The sequence below is a fragment of the Papaver somniferum genome, chromosome 9 (genome assembly GCF_003573695.1).
Source record: "Papaver somniferum cultivar HN1 chromosome 9, ASM357369v1, whole genome shotgun sequence".
Lineage (NCBI taxonomy): Eukaryota > Viridiplantae > Streptophyta > Magnoliopsida > Ranunculales > Papaveraceae > Papaver > Papaver somniferum.
The window spans coordinates 13,566,490-13,583,382 of NC_039366.1; the positions used below are offsets into that span (position 1 = coordinate 13,566,490).

Below are 16,893 nucleotides of genomic sequence, written 5' to 3' on the forward strand. Positions count from 1 at the left end.
GGATTCCAACATAAAAAATTTCTTGTGTTTGTGTATGCGAAAAATTTCTTGTGTTTCTAATGTTTTTGGAAAATGGGATAATGAATGGTAGTTCTTCTAATGCAACTTGATTTCAGAATGCCATTTGATAAATTCATGTTGATTCGGACTGTTTCGTGCTTGTAATTCATGTCAATTTTAACTTTGATTGTAAATACTAGTGTTGATTTTTGTGAGTATTTCAACAAAAAAATTGTTTTTTTTATGTGTGTATGCGAAAATGTGGGAATTCTAATGTGTTTGGAAATGGGGTAACGAATGGAAGTTCTTCTAATGCGACTTGATTTCAGAATGCCATTTGATTTTGTTCATGTGGATTCAGACTGTTTCGTGCTTGTAATTCTTGTCAATGTTAACTTCGGTAGTACCGTAATAGATGTTTGTGTTGATAATAGTGAGTATTTGTATGCTTGAAGATAAGTAGCACTAATTAACTCGAGATCTTGGTTTTACTTTGTAGAAACTACTACTACGACAACAATATGGATGTAGTTGGAGAGGATAGGATTAGTAAACTGCCTGATCCATTAGTTCACCATATACTCTCCTTTCTTCCGACCCAAGTGTGCTGTTTCCACTAGTGTTTTATCGAAAAGACGGGAAAATGTTTGGTTATCTGTTCCAGTTCTGGATTTTCGCAACTGGGAACCTCCTAGAATCAATTTTGCTAGTTATAAAGATTATGATAAACAAGCTGTTATTTTGGAGACAAATAATTTCATGGATTTTGTGGAGAGGGTATTGGTTAAACGCAATACCTTGAATACAAACAAGTTTTGTCTCAGTTGTGTAAGTGGGTATTTCGATCATAAGCGGGTGAATGCATGGATCACTACAGCAATCAAATGTGCAGTCAAAGAGTTTATTTTTTCTGGGTTTTTCTCATATCCGAGCAATGACAAGATGATTCCTGATTCCCTTTTCACTTGTGAATCATTAACTACGTTAGACTTTCAGTTTCCGGAGCAAGATAGGCTTGATCTTCCGGAATCAATTTCTCTTCCAAGACTGAAGATCCTTCGTCTTACGAATATTGTGTATTATGATGAGAAATTGGCAGGAAAGCTCTTTTCAAGTTGCCCTGCACTTGAAGAATTGTGTTTGACCGATTGTAGTTGGCAGGACTTCTTTTTCATACGTGTTACAGCTCCTAGATTGAAGTCCTTCACTCTAATTGGTTGCAAGAGAAGTAATGTGGAAGATGTCAAGGTCAAGGTTGATGCACCAAATCTAGTGTCCTTCACTTTCTGTGATTGGCTGCCGGAAGATTTTGTTGTGGATGGTTTTCCATTGCTACAAGATGCAGATTTATACTACAACTATGGCGACATAGAGAGCAGATTTCGCCCTTTATCCAAGTTTATAATGAAGCTCTGCAATGTAAAGGTCTTGAAAATATCAGGTGCTTACTTTAAGGTATGCTTGCTTACTTTTTAGTGTTTCTTTCATAAAATGTGAGCTGACCAGATGATTTTATATAGTACCTTGGGTTCTCAAGAGAGTGACCTTGAGTTCGGCTTCTAACCTGGCCAACCGGATAGTTAGATTCTCAGCTTCAATGGCAATTTTTTTTTTATTTTTTTTTTGTGCCTGAAGTTCTGTTCTTACCCATGTGTTAGCTTGAACCAAACAAAGTCAGACTGACGCCTGAAGAACTAGTCCTCTTTACAGGGTCTGAATGCAAATTTACCCTAAACTGTTGGATGTATAATTGGTTTCACATTAGTATCTTTTTTGTATATTAGATTCTCAAGCTCGCGAAAGTTCTGTCTACAAGTTTCCCTACCTTTGATAATATGATCCGTTTGGAAGTGTCTGATATACGTTACCTGCAAATGATAACATTACTCAACTTTCTAGAGTTCTCGCCAAAGTTGGAATCACTAGTCATCAAAAAGGTATATTTCACTTCTCAATTATGTTTGTAAGTGCAATTGCTACTAAACTCAAATAAGAGAAGAAGTTGCACAGTATATATCATTACCTACTTCTTGCCCTTGCTGATTTTGTATATTTTTCTGAACTTAAAACATTGGTGGTAGGTCGAATTTAGTGGAAAAGTCAACGAGAACACTTTAACATTTAACAAAGTGCCTCGTTGTTTGGAATGCCTCAAGTCAATCGAAATTCAGAAGTTCAATGGGTATCCAAAGGAGCTACAAATGGTTAAATTTGTTCTGAAGCATGCAAGAGTTCTTGAGATGATTATTTTGGAAACTTCATATACTGTGGAAGATTATACGGATCCACGCCGGAAGAGGAAAAATCTTAATGCTATGGATGTTGAAGCTTTGAATAAGAAAGTTATGACGCAGTTAAGAATGTCACCATGGGCTTCAGCTGGTTGTGTCATTAAGTTTTCAAGCTCCTAAATCTTGCTATTTCTTATTCTTGTCAAACCGTAAAATAGGTTGGGAGGTTAGGCTTTTGATGTTGTCGGCAATTAAACTGGAAGTGAACTAAGAAGCAAATTTTCTAATTTGTAGTTCTGCTTCTTTACGGCGGACAATTGCAGGAGACATTTTTTAGAGCAGGTACCTTTTTCAGAATTTCGAACAACTCTTGCCTTTAAATGTACTTTTTTAACTTAATGAAGCTAGGTTGTTTAAACTTTGATGTGTTGAATCCAATTTGTGGAGGTAAAGTAGCAATTTGTGATAGATTAGCAGCTTTTTAAGTGAATTATCCAAACTCTTTTAGTCTATTTTTCTTTTGTTTTGGGTGAATGGTAAATTTTAAATCTTTACAGGTTCATCCTTTGAATAGATCGTTGTTAATAACTAACTGTTAATCACACAAGAACTCTAATAGATCGTTGTTAATAACTAACTGTTAATCACACAAGAACTCTAAGAAGCTAGCCAAAATGGCTCAAGCAAGAATCATACAAGTCTATCTAACGGTTCTATGCCCATTAACATAAGGTCTAGCCAACTGGTCAACTAACAGTCTCTAACGGTCAGACTAACAGTTACAGGTCAACTAACGGTCAGCTTCCAGAAAATAGTCAAAGTCGAGTCAAAGGTCAAAAGTTAACTCGGTCAATGGTCCACTGAGTCAAATAGGGAATCACTGAGTCACTCTAATAGAATTCTATAAACTCAATACAACTGAAAAACATAATTTAACTACAAAACAAGCTTAGCCTACCTGCAAAGGCAGTAGCTGCTCATCATTCCTTCTATCTTCTTCTATAACAATGATCTTTATGATGGCAGCAACTCCAGGTTTACAATCTTTGGTTAAGCATACAATCCTTTCAAACCCTAAACATTTCTTCTCTGCCAACAGATTCCAATACCAGCACAATCCATTAACATCTGAGCAACTCAACTACAATTCACTAAACAACCACCACCATACTCAATTACAACCACCAGCAGGTCTATCTCATAACTCGACATCGTCTCGGCTTGCACCTCGGCTCATACTACTACACCTGCAGTCCATATCAACAACAACTCGGCCTAACCTTCTTTAAATACCATTATCTCCATCCTTTCAATTATCTCAATCATAAATCTATTTCAGCTTTCACAGATCAAACAACATTCTTCTACACCTCTACTTCTCTTCTAGATCATAACTTCACTGCAAACATAACACCAGTAAGAACACTATCAAACTGACTACTCCGTTCGTCACCTATATATACATCTAATTCTGTCCATTCCATAACGGTATTAAATCTTCAAACCATATCAAACTCCATTCACAGTTCACTGAGAGACTTATAAATACAATATCGGAACTGCACTAATGTTTAGTGAAAAGAATAATTACCTCAAATACAAGTCCAACAGCTTAAGACTAATCCATCTTCTCTGTTAATCCAGTTCAACTCCAATCAACACAAAATACCCCATCTGCTGATTCTATAACCATCAACAACCATTCTAACCTTCAACTATTACAATTCGATATCACCCTCTGCTCAACCACAAACTCAGAACCCTAATTCAATCCCCAAACTTTCATTAAAAACAGAACCAAACCCTAACTACCTATTCCAATCTATTCTTCAAACTCAAACTCCAATTCAGGTAAACCCCATCTCCAATTAGTCTTCTAAATTATCAATTTCACATCTTCCCTGAAACTTATTACAAACCCTGATTTCTCCAGTTTCTCGAATGATATGCATGTCGGTAACCAAATCTTCAAATCAGTCAAAACCCCATCTCTAATCAATCTCTTAGAACCTCAAATTCATTTTCCAATCTTCATACGAGTTTCTTGTAAACCCTAATTCTGATTCTCTGATTCACCTTTCCATTGACTCTGAATCATATATTCTAATCAACACTACCAGTAACAGTAGTTACTTGATCTGTATCACCCTCCCACGATCTCAAAACTACTGTCTCTATTTCACAGATTCGTCTCAGAATCGAAGCAGAGAAGAACGGAGAAGAAGAAAGAAAGACGAGGAAGAAAGAAGAAAGAGAAAGAAAAGAAGAAAATAACGGGATCTTCTGGATATGGTGTAGATAAGGTCGACCAGAATTGCTAAACGCACCCGACCAGAAGATAAGGGAAGGCAGACGGTCTAAAACAAAATTACTATTTTGCCATTCATACTCATCCAAAAGATATCTTCTTCATCCGGTATCCGATTGGCACGTTCGAGTAGTCCATTCGGCGTAAATTTTCGAGGTCTATCTAGTGATACTAGTTTCCTATCTATTTCGTTGGTAGATTAATTCCTATTAATTAACGTTCATGTTAAACTAATCGAATCATTATCGGCTAATTCGTCACTTGGCTGGTTTAATAGCGTTGATCAGCTTGAGGGTCCTTATAAATTTTCTGGACGCAGGCAATCTTATGACTGTAGAAACTGATGAAGTTTGCCACTTGTAAACTACTTCTCACCGTTTTGGATTTGATATGACAATAAATTATATTCACTTGGTTATAAAAAACACTACTGCAATTCACAGATACTTAACACCGAAGTTTTGAGAAGTATAGTCCTTAACTTGATGAACAATGATGATGCAATCTTTTTTTATATAAGTATTTCCCAAGAAAGAAATAAGACTGCATGACATGATTACTTATGTAGTATAATATTCTGTAGTTGTCTTTAATGGTTTGTTTATAGCCAACAAGGGAGATTCGGTACTTGCCTTTCAAGGATTTTCCTTTTGCGTACAGGGAGCAGAAACTAAACACTGTAGCAAAAAACTCTTTCCCGGAGAGCAGTAATTGACCGGAGGTGGCCTCAACTTTACATAAGCTCCAACTATGCTTTCCCTGCGGACACAGAAAAGCAAACAATAAAGGGTAACCCAAATTGGTAAAAGAATTCTTCACATCCTAGACAGAAAAGGGAAAAAACAGGGTAATAACTAAAATCAACACCTAAAATTAAAACACTAAAAAGAAACTCAATCAAAAGGTCAATAGAAAACTTAAAGAAATAGAAGATGAAGTTGAGAGACGAGAAAATCCTGCAGAAATTGACAGTCTAAAGACACAGGGAGATGAACAAAACCTAAGAAGGAAATTATAACCCTAATAGAACAATCGCAAAGCCCCAGAAACTAAGTATACATTAAAATTAAACCAAACCACACAAAGAGTAATAGAAATTTGATTGGAAAAAACCAGTTTTGGAATGAAAATCAAAAATCCATCTAAATCATGGAGCGATTTGATAACTGGACTGACTCGGTTTTATCGCGGATCCTCAGAGCTCCTTTCTTCGAAATGTCTTACTAAAAATAGAACCATGGTCCCCATTTATTTATGAAAATGAAAAAATAAAAACAAAAAATACACTAGATTTTGTGCACGTGCTCTGTACCAGGGTGACCAAAAACCGTTTTGTCACGCCCCGTCCCGATGTATGCTTAGGATTTTTGATTTGGTGTAGCTCGGCTTCGCCTCAGCCCCGTCCCGATGCATGCTTAGGATTTTTTTTATTTGTGTGGCTCGGCTTCGCCTCACCACGTCGTTTTTGATTTTTTATTATGCTTGTACTACGCATCGGGCGTCTTTTTCTTTTAACTATATTTTTGATTTGGTGTGATGTGACATTGTCTCGCCCCGTCGTGTATTTTTGATTTGATGTCTGAGGTTTCGCCCAACCCAGTGAGATGTATTTTTTCATGTGGCCCATTGCTTAGGATTTTTTTTTTTTTCATTTGGTTTTGTTTTTAAAATTCTTGATTTGGTGTGGGATTTTTAATTTGGTCACCGGTTAAATAAGTCACCGGAAAACTGCTCAGGCGGCAGGAAAGATGTCACCGACAGCTGGTCAAATGAGTCAACTCGGGTGAACTCCGTCAAAGTCACTGAGATAGGTCCGAGTTAGGTGAGTCAGGTTGTAGGTCAAGAATGAGTCTGCTAGTTCTAGTTAGAGTAAGCTGAGTCATAAGCCATCTTTTCAGGCCAAACCAATATCGCGCCATGATATATAGCCTAATTCAGTCTACATCTGCAACAGATTCATTTCTCCTCCTTTCAGACTCTCAATCACCACAAAACAGTGAACATCAAACTCATTTCGAAATCAAACAACTTTAATTTCTCCATCTTTCTCATCTTATTCGAACTACTGGTACTCGATTCCACCAATAACTAGAGATTGGGTCAAAACTCCATTACCAACATCATCTTCTTCATTGAAGCTCAAACACTAATTACGCTTCCAGAAACCCTAAATTTCTTCTCATTCACTTCAATCATCAGATGACTCATTTCCATGTTGCACAGCAGCAACCAATTAGGTCATCTCCATCTTCTTGCTCTTGATAATTTCAACTCAACCCCATCTATAACATATCACAATGATATAACCTCACCAACAACTACAAAATCCGCATTATAGAACTCAACTCCCTATGCAACAACAATTCAGTTCCATCTATAAACACCTTCTCTTCACAATCATAACCTGTAATCAACCTAGCATTCATCTAACTCTTCTCATTCAAGATTCAGTAGCAATACCATCATCTTCAGCTCTACTCATCTACAGCTCATTCATCCACTTAACCTTCTTACTACTGCAGCATCACCACCAACTGTAATATCAATTTTATAGTCAGCTCAATCCCTGCAGCAACCTAACATACATCTAATTACTAGATTCCAATAGCAACACCAGCTTCAGTTCAGGTTCATAATTCTATTCTCTATCACCTAGTCCACCTTCCCAGTTCATTTGGTTCTTGCGAAGCACTCTGCTTCTTCCTGCAACTATACTCTCACACTTCATTCCCTATAACTGCAATTTCAGATTCAACCATTAAACATTGCAGCACTCTGTTGCAACTGCATCATTCCATCTCAGGCTCAATTTCATCTCCACTGCATCTGCAAAAACATATCACCTGACACAACCATCCTCTGGACTCTATAGCACATTCATTTACAGCTGCGACTCAACCTAATCAGATATATCTGATTCTCCATCTCAGGTTCGTAGCGAACAGCAAGTCCAACACAATAAGCAACTCCTTGCTCAAGCCATTGTCACTCTACCTGTAGTCGTATTCATTCTGCACATTCCCTGAACTAACATCCATAAACCAATCCACCAGTTCAGTAATCAACAGCTTCACGTGTTACTTCATTTACAACATCACCACTGCTTTTGCAACCAAACAACTAATTCCAACCATAACCCTTACAAATTGCTCCATGGGCTAAAGTGGCTAGCGTTCAAAATTCGATGTTGGATAGATATATAAGAAAGTATCGCATTTTCGATGACTTGGTGTCTATCATGGATTTGTTGAACACTTCTTCCATTCGAATTTCCAAAATCTTGCTTATATTTGTTATATATTTTTGTACAAAAGGTTTCGGAATCTACCTTTATGGATTTTTAATTTGAGTCTCAGTGTACCATGCTTTGGTGATGGATATATCTTCATTTGAATCAAAAGATACTATTTCTTATATGTAGAGGTATGAAATGAGTAGTTGTGGAGTATATGGAGTGAGAGGGAATATAATGAGTAGTTTTTGGGAAAACAGTGTCCAAGGATGAGGTCTCTATATATAGAGAAAGACCCCAGCGACTATTTTTTTTGAAAAAAGTGATATAATTTGGAACAATCGGTCTTCTCGAACGTCCATAAAATCCTATTATGTTTTTATGTCCCCAAGAATCGGTATTTATGTTTGCCAATATAAACCGATTAGAGACAAGTAAAAAATATGATTTTTCACCGACAACAATTAGTTTATATAAATGCACATATGATCTGATTGCACTAGTAGAAAAATGATGATCCATAACAGTTAGAAACTGTTACTGTATTATTTCCGTAACAGTTTTAGTTTTTTCTGCGGTGTTACTAAATCCCCTGTTACGGAAAGTTTATAAAACCTGTTACGGAAAGGCTATTGAAAAATGACTCATAAATTCTAAAACTATTACTGTTGGTAGTTTCCAGTAACACTTTATAAAATATATGTTACTGAATAATTTCTACTGTAACTATTTTACATAAAACCGTTACCGTTAGCAGTTTATTGTAACATGTTTGGGAACAATCTGTTGCTATTGTTTGAGTAACCGTAACAGTTTTTATTGAAACTGTCATAAAAACTGACAGTTTTTACTGACTACCATCACCTCCACCACTACCTCCACCACCAGCACTGCCACAACCATCAACACTAGCATCTCCACAACTGTCACCACCATGTCCGCCGCGTCCACTACGTACCATGAGTTGGTCTTCTTGGACATGAAATATAAATTCTATAAAAGTACACTTCACAAGATTCGACCTTGAGACCTATTGCATTAATTATAACTCTTGAACCACTCTTCCATGTTTTCCTTTTGTTTAATGTTATCCAAATAAAATATTTACTCTCATTAGACAGTAAACTATACCTCCACCACCTTCGCCGTCACACCACGCAACTACAACACAATTTATATTTTTAATATTCCTACATATTTTTACAACTTGTTTATTATTTTGTGTTATATTCGATTTTTTCTCAAACCTTAGGTAACCATTAGTACGAGCCATGGCTAGCTCTCGTGCTTAGAACTAAATCAAGATGTTAAATTAATGTCAGTTCATAAGTAGTTATTTTCTTGAATCGGATACCCAAAAACTAGTTATACAAATAAACAATTTACAGAAATGTCACCATAATGTCAACTATGGTAACATATTAAACATGTTGCAGTAACATAGATATATAGTAACATTTAGCTTAAAAAACGTTACGATAATGCCAACTACGGTGACATATTAAATATGTTACGGTAACATAGGTATATAATAACAGTTGGTTTAAAGAACTGTAATGTAATGTCGACATACGAAATATGTTACAGTAACATGGGTATATAGTAACATTTACTATAAAAACAGTTACAGTATACAACCTGGATGACATTGTGTTACAGTTCTTACGAAAAGTGTTACTGTTATTTAGCTATCTAACATTTAGTAACAGGCATTTTACGAACTGTTACTTTATAAAAGTTTGAACTGCTACTAAATGTCACTTTTCTACTAGTGTTGTAGCTAGAAAAAGATACAGAAAAAACACCATTTCTAAGGCATGAAGAATTAGATTATACTGACCCCACACATAAACCAGTTTCGTTATGGACCCTCGACAATCGGTTTATGTTGACATATCGAGTAGCTCGATTACTTTCTTGTATTTGGAAAACAGAATTATTGGGCTTGCATAAACTTTTTTTACGATGAACATAATTATAATTAAAACTTTAAGTGCATTAATTTCAAACCAGGATCATCCAAAATATAAACCTTAACCATCCCGAAAGAGTGTTAAAAACATAAAACTTAAACAACCAAGTCTTAAAAACTTAAACTTTTAATATATAAAACTTAAACTTATTATAAATCATGGAGCACCAGCATCAGGAGTAGCAACACTATGAGCATTTGCAGCAGCAACAACATCTTCTGCTTCAGAAGGGCTTGAACTTCAGCCATTTCTTTAAACATACCTTCCGAATGTCTGTGGTGATCCCTCTTAGCTGAAATCAAATCTCTCATTCTCCTCATGAACTTGATGACCTCATAGAGCTCTTCCAGTGCAAGCTTGTTTGCCAGTGCGAGGGATTCCTCCAGATGGGTCTCACGTCCATATGCAAACTTTTAAAGGCTTCTTTGTGGCACAGGTTGTGGTACCCTGTGGTAAGCTCTTGACAGTAAAATGCTAGGTGGCTAAAGTCCATATATACAAAAGAAAAAAATCTACTTAACAATCAGTATATAATTAAACATATAAAAAAACCGTTTCTCAAAAAAAAAAACACAGGATTTCAAAATAAATAATCGGTTTATGTGATACTTATAAAAAAACCGATTATGAAATGGAATCTGAATAGACAGATCCACAATCATACAATAACAAGCAAATAAAATTCGATTGTGGAAACCCACGGTAAAACAATATAGTATCCAGAATTGGTTTATGTTCATGCACTTATAAACCGAATCTGGGGATATCTTTTCATATTCAGATTTCAGACCAAAAAATCGGTCGATGCTAATTATCCTATAAACCGATTACTCTGAGTGATCTTTATGGGCGAAGAACACAACACATAATCGGTTTATTCGATATGTCAACATGAACCGATTCTGGGAAAATCAGAGATTTCGGTTTTCAAAAATCGCAGTTTTAAACATGTAAATCAATGAAGAAGTGCGAATGCTAGAACAGGTTGATGAAGATTTTCCTTTTTCTTGGTAGGATTGAAGATCTTTGGAGAAGAGGATTAAAAATATAATTTAATTAGGGTTTTGAGAATTTGGAAAGATTAAGATGAAAATAGAAGAAAAAAAATTGGTCTAGGTTTTTATGTTTTTTGGATTTTTCACTGAAAATGATAACGGATTAGTATTTATATGAGTTAGTTTTAGAAATTAATTTGAGAGTAAATTAGACTTTTTATGAAGATTGGCACCCGATAGCCATTTCACAGAGTTGAAAGAGAAATTTGATAGCCCCCAAATAATTGGCCTAGGCTCCAAACTAGGCAGGTATTCTTATATGTATGTAGGTGTATACATATATATACTAAGTATCGGCCGGGGATCAACCTTTTTCGATTTTTTTTGTTGTTGTTTGGTCGGCTGGTCAGTGTTCTCCCAAAAAAATTTAGTCATTAACAAAACTGATTAGATTAGAATTCTTAAACATCGAGGCTAAAAGTTAGTTAGGGCCTACGATCGTAGTGTTGTGGTCGTAAGCCTCGGCCGTGGCCTCTTAAGGATATCCTAGTGTTTTGTTGGTCAGGTTAAATTAGTTGGGGCTTACAACTTCGGTCGTGACTTCTTAAACATGTCCTGGTGTTTTGTTGGTCGTATCAAATAAGCCGAGGCTTACATCCCTGGCCATGGCCTTTTAATCATGTCCTAATGTGTTGTTGGTCGTGTCAAATTAGTCGGGACCGTGACTCCTTAAATTCTTTTAATATATGGAAAATTAGGGAGAATTAAACTACAATATAGGAAATCTAATTATATTAGGATACTTATTCGGGAGAACCTAAAGTTTGTTTTGGTCTTAACTCAAATAGTATTCACAATCTCGTTGTTCCGTTGATCGTTACTCGAAGGACCGACCAATTCTTGGATTAATTGTCTGGCGTATCATGCTACTATTTGTTGGATTTATTTTCATTTTTCGTTTTCAACGCAATTGCGATCATATTCGTTTGATGAGTAATCATGTGTTGGAAAAAAGTAAACTTCTAAAGCATATAATAAGTGAGGCACCGATATGAGTGTATATTACATATTAACGGGAAACAGTGGGCTCGATCTAACTGCTGTTATTGTGAAAGATTCTTTCACGAATGAGATGGTTCTTTAAAGAAATAATTTTGTAAAGGAAGCCTAACGTGACTCAATATCCTAATGTATTAGGATATTGAGTCACGTAGAACCATATAATGGTCTAAGATTTTCTACGGCCTCGGCCCTTTAAGCATGTCCCAGTGTTTTGTTGATACTGAATAAATTTCATTGCCTACGGCCGAGACTCAACCTCTGTCGATTTTTTTTATGATGTTTGGTCAGCTGGTTTGTATCCTCCCAAAATATTTTTAGTCAACAACCCCGGCATATTGTTGGTCGGATCGAGTTAGTCGGTACCTGCAGTCCCGGTGTTTTATCGGACGGGCAAAATTATTCGGTCCTGCATGGATTAAAAAATATATGATCAAATGTTATCCCATATTAAAATTAGTTGTAATTAGCTTGAAATCCCGAGGGTTTAGCATATAAGTTAGCCGGTGTTTTGACGGTCGATTCAAATTAGCAGGGTGTATTAATCGGTCCTTGCAGCCCTGACATTTTGTTGATCGGGTCGAATTAGCTGGATCTGCAGTCTCGTTGTGTTATTGGTCGAGCCAATCGGAGTCTATGTGGTTTAGAAAATCTAGGACCAAACGTCAGTTCTTTTAGATGGTCAAATCAAATAGACCCCGGCAGTGGCCTCTTAAGTTTTTTTGGAAACTAATATTTAGCATTAAGGTTAGATGTTTTTAATTAGGAAACTAAATAAGATTAAAAAGCCTAATTATATTAGGAAATTTAGCACGACCAACTTAAAGTTAACCGTATTTAGGATTTGTGGACAGGTTAGAGTTAACTTTTTCCCGAGCTACGAAATTATTGTAGCCATCCAAAGTAATAAAATTTCATTCGTAGCCCTAAAGGAAGGGATGGCCAAAATTAAAGATCGTCTTTATCCCACTTGATAAGACTTACTCCCTCCGTCCAAATTTCTATTTAAGTCTTTCTATTTTTCTATGTACGTTATGTTTATGGACATACTTTTACTCTAAACTATCAAATATATCCTTTATTTTTAATAATCATAAAATCATTTTTAATATAAACTTAATTCAAAATCTTAATATTATCATCATATATAAGGAAAAAAAACTTACTCAATATCTTTGTACTAATTTTCTTTCCTTTTTTAAATAAAAACAGTTATGGATAGTTATAAATTTCCTAATAAAACTTCTACTTATTCTTATTTTTATAAAAAAAAATCTTAAATTGTGGGTTTCATAATAAAAGCAGTATCATTTGCTTTTACTTCTTAAAATATTTTCTAAAATAATAATTTTATCCAATTTAGAATTTTTAACACTAATAATTTAGTTTTGGTAACAACATAACATTAAATAGGCTAGTCAAGGGCTAGTCATGACATTTTATAAGATTTCCTTAATATCTTGACAAAGTCAAAGCGAACTGTTAATTTAGGATGGAGGGAGTAATATATATATAGATGGACACAAACCGCTTGATAAGACTTAATTTTTAAGTTAATTAATTGCAAATCAACAAATTTTAAGTTAAATAACTGAGCCGTAAGAAGTGTTTTGTTTTGAGGTCTAAAGTTTTTCTGTTCATTTAGTTGTAGCAATTTTTACATACCAGTGCACCAGCTGTGATCCACTTTTTTTTTCTCTCACCAACATCACCAACTAAAAAGATGATCAACCAATCCTCTATTTTTCTTGATTAACATCCGTTTTCCTAGATCCTCATAAGACAATTTCCCAACAAATTTATGTTGCTTCCTCCGGTATAGTTGTTCTATTCGATTCATCTTCCTCTTCTTTTCCCATAATTTCGTTGATTGTCTATGCTCCTCTTACTTACCCTGAAAATTAATCTCCTCTTTTTTTATATAATCAACCATTAGTATTTCATTGCATTAAGAAATGTTTACATGATGGTTTTCAAGAACAAAGAGTACATCATAAAATGAAACGAATACAATAAAAGATGCAAAACGTAAATAAATCGCAAAGAGAAAGAGTGATCCACAACGGTAGCACCCAAATCTTGTGCGGAGAGATTGGAGAAGGAATGGTGGAACTATTATTCTATTAAAGAAGAACTTGATCTTGCCTCCGTCAAATCACCCGATGTACTTGTATCCAAAAACCCAAATCACGAACAACTCTACAAAGAGAAGCACTATAAAAGTGTAGATATAATCACCCTGATAGCGAAAAAAAATTATTCAAAACGTAAATTAAAACTAAAAGCAAGAAATCTTTGCTCAGATATAATCCCTAAAAGACTAGATCTGAGCAAAGGAGGAAGAAGGTGATAAGTTTTGTTTAAGGTTTTTGAGAAGGAAGAGAAAAAGAGAGAAAATGTAAATTTATTTTCCAAATGTTTTTAATACTCTTAATTAATGATAGTGGGGACATATGTATAGAACTCCATGCATGTACATAGGAAATAAGATGAGGGTTTACGTGTTCAGATTTGCAATTCATTTTTTTTGATAAGCACCTCGTACAGATTAGACGAAGTCAATAAATAAAGATCTTTCTCATTGGTGTAAATACTTATCAAAGATTTACCTCGCATGCCAAGATTCGTTTTCGTTATATAAATACATCTTCTAAGTAAGAACTAGGAAATACAAATATTTACGCAAGCATAATTAAATCAGGAAACAAGGGGATCCGATGCACAAAAATATTTTTCCCCCAACTCTCGATCCTGGCCTTAAGATGACGAAATTGATGGTGAAAAATATCTGGATAGACAAACACCATTATTTTTATAATATGGAAAATTCTGAGGAATCCAAGTTTGAGTTCTCTCAAACCCACCATTAAGAATGTATATATGTGTAGCCCACAAAATTAGATCTACGGTTAAGATTTGTAGGTTTAGTGTTAAATTCAAATTTTCACATTTTAAGTAGACTAAATTAACCTCTATCCAAAATGTATAATTAACAAAAAGAAATAAATAATTAATTAATTCATTAAATAATTGACTGGTACTGGCGTTTTTTGTGGGCGTGTTTTATGGGTTTGTTACTCATTAGTTCAATTTGTTACGGATTTTTTACCATTCTGGTCAATGGCTTCTCTCTTCTTTCTCTCTTCTTACTCTAAACACAATAATCCATATCTCAACATTAATAAGTTTTCGTTTTCTATACATGTAAATGAGTAATGGAAATACACAAGCGAGAATCATACAGATGTCTTACCATGGATCCATGGGCTTCCCTCCCTTACTGATATTGGTCGGATTTAGTCATGGTATACGCCAACGACTATAGGTAGTTTTTGGTTTGTCATCACCGTCGCAACATCGTGAAAAAACTCAAAGTTTCACGCCCTTTCTGTTTTTTTTTTTTAATTTTTTTTTTTAATTTTTTTTTTGTTAAAGTTAGATTATCACCGATTCACCGAACCTAATTTTTATCACTGGAATTTTCTCCATTGTTGGTGATAATTAGAGATATTTTTTACCATTTTGTGAAAACCATGATTATCCTCATTTTCATTCTGTGATAATTGGAGTTAATTTAGGAGTGATAATTAGAATTTTCTACATATACGTGTTTTTCGATCGGTAAATCGGAGTTTTATGAAGGGTGATAATTGGAGTTTCTTTCGTGATATTTGATTTTTTTTTTTAAAAAATTATTTAGGCGAGGTTTTTAAGGGAGTGAAATGAGGTCGGGTAAGAGGAACTTTTAAAGATTTAACTGATTTATAACAAAAAATGCCTTCACGCCTCAAATTAGGTAGATTTTTTAGGGAGAGATTATAGTTTACCTAGCTGTTTTTAGGAAACAGTTAATGTTTTCTTAATTTTTTCACGTTTTCTCCCAAGAAAAAAAAATTCTAAAATTATTTAATTTCCATCTCAAGGGAAAAGGATATTTTAGGAATCATATATTGTTATAACTAATTATGGGCTCTTTGTATATGGAATCTTAACGATGAGTTTTAGATATACAAACTTTTTTATTTGGGCTATAAATAATTCCCCCCTAATATGGATATTAAAGGAGAACCTATTTGCTGACATGGTGAAAGCACAACAATCCTCATATTTTGTCTAATACAAACACGCTATGTGGATACTAAAAGATTGGTCCCTTTCCAGAACCGATACTATTTTTCGTATATTTTCCACGTCAAGAGCCGGGTTGGCAGTTTAAAACAAGCAACCCTGGAAAATAGACGCGTCGATTGAAAACGAGAAGTTATGAATGAAAGACTTTCAGTCTTATCCAACAGGTGCGTCTTTTCTTTGGTTTGGTTTATATATAACGATTTAAAGCTTTGAAGGTAGTCCAACAATACTCAAAAGAAAATTCCTCTCAAGACTCACCAGGTATAAAGATTTTTCTCTCATGTGATTCCATAAGAGTATCTAAATTTTTCGCTCCTGTGATTCCGTGAGAGTATCTAATTTTTTTGTTGGAATTAGTTCAAACGGGTAGGAAATTAGTGGCCACTCTTTGAGAAGCACACAAATTGTTTCATCAAATTCTTAATTATCAAACCATACTTCATAAAACAGTTGTCTCCATTATTTGGTTTACTGTTTTGAGTTTCTTATAAGGAGAATCCGAGAAAGAAATGTGGGAATATATGCTCAGTAACAGATTAACATGGGATGATGTCAATGAATGAGGGCCCTTTGAATTAAATGAAATTCTTGGAAGCGGTTCTAGACTGTACGTTGTTTTTTTTTTTTTTTTTTTGCATGGGTTAGTGTCCTTTATTCTCCACAAAATTTAATTAAATCTTAGAAGTTCTTCTGCTTTCTTTTGTTAAAATAATCATTTTTATGCTTGATTTTCATCAGAACAGACGCGACCAATGGATTTCGTCAGCAGACACAACTCTTAATTACAGAAAACTTTATTTCACAATGAAAATCGTTTCAGAGATGTTGCGGTTATTTGTAACATTAATGCTGGTTTTGGATCACTAAACCATTTTAGATCGAGTAAACGAGATTTTTTGGTTTTCTCTGATTCGATGGAACACGAGTTGTTGCTCTCATCCGTGGTTAATTAAACTACTTAATG

At 34.8% G+C, this 16,893-nt stretch overlaps 1 pseudogene; it reads left to right on the plus strand.

Annotated features, from left to right (window-relative positions):
• The first annotated feature begins 509 nt into the window (after positions 1–509).
• LOC113314124 lies at positions 510–2,772 on the plus strand (annotated as a pseudogene).
• The last annotated feature ends 14,121 nt before the right edge of the window (positions 2,773–16,893 follow it).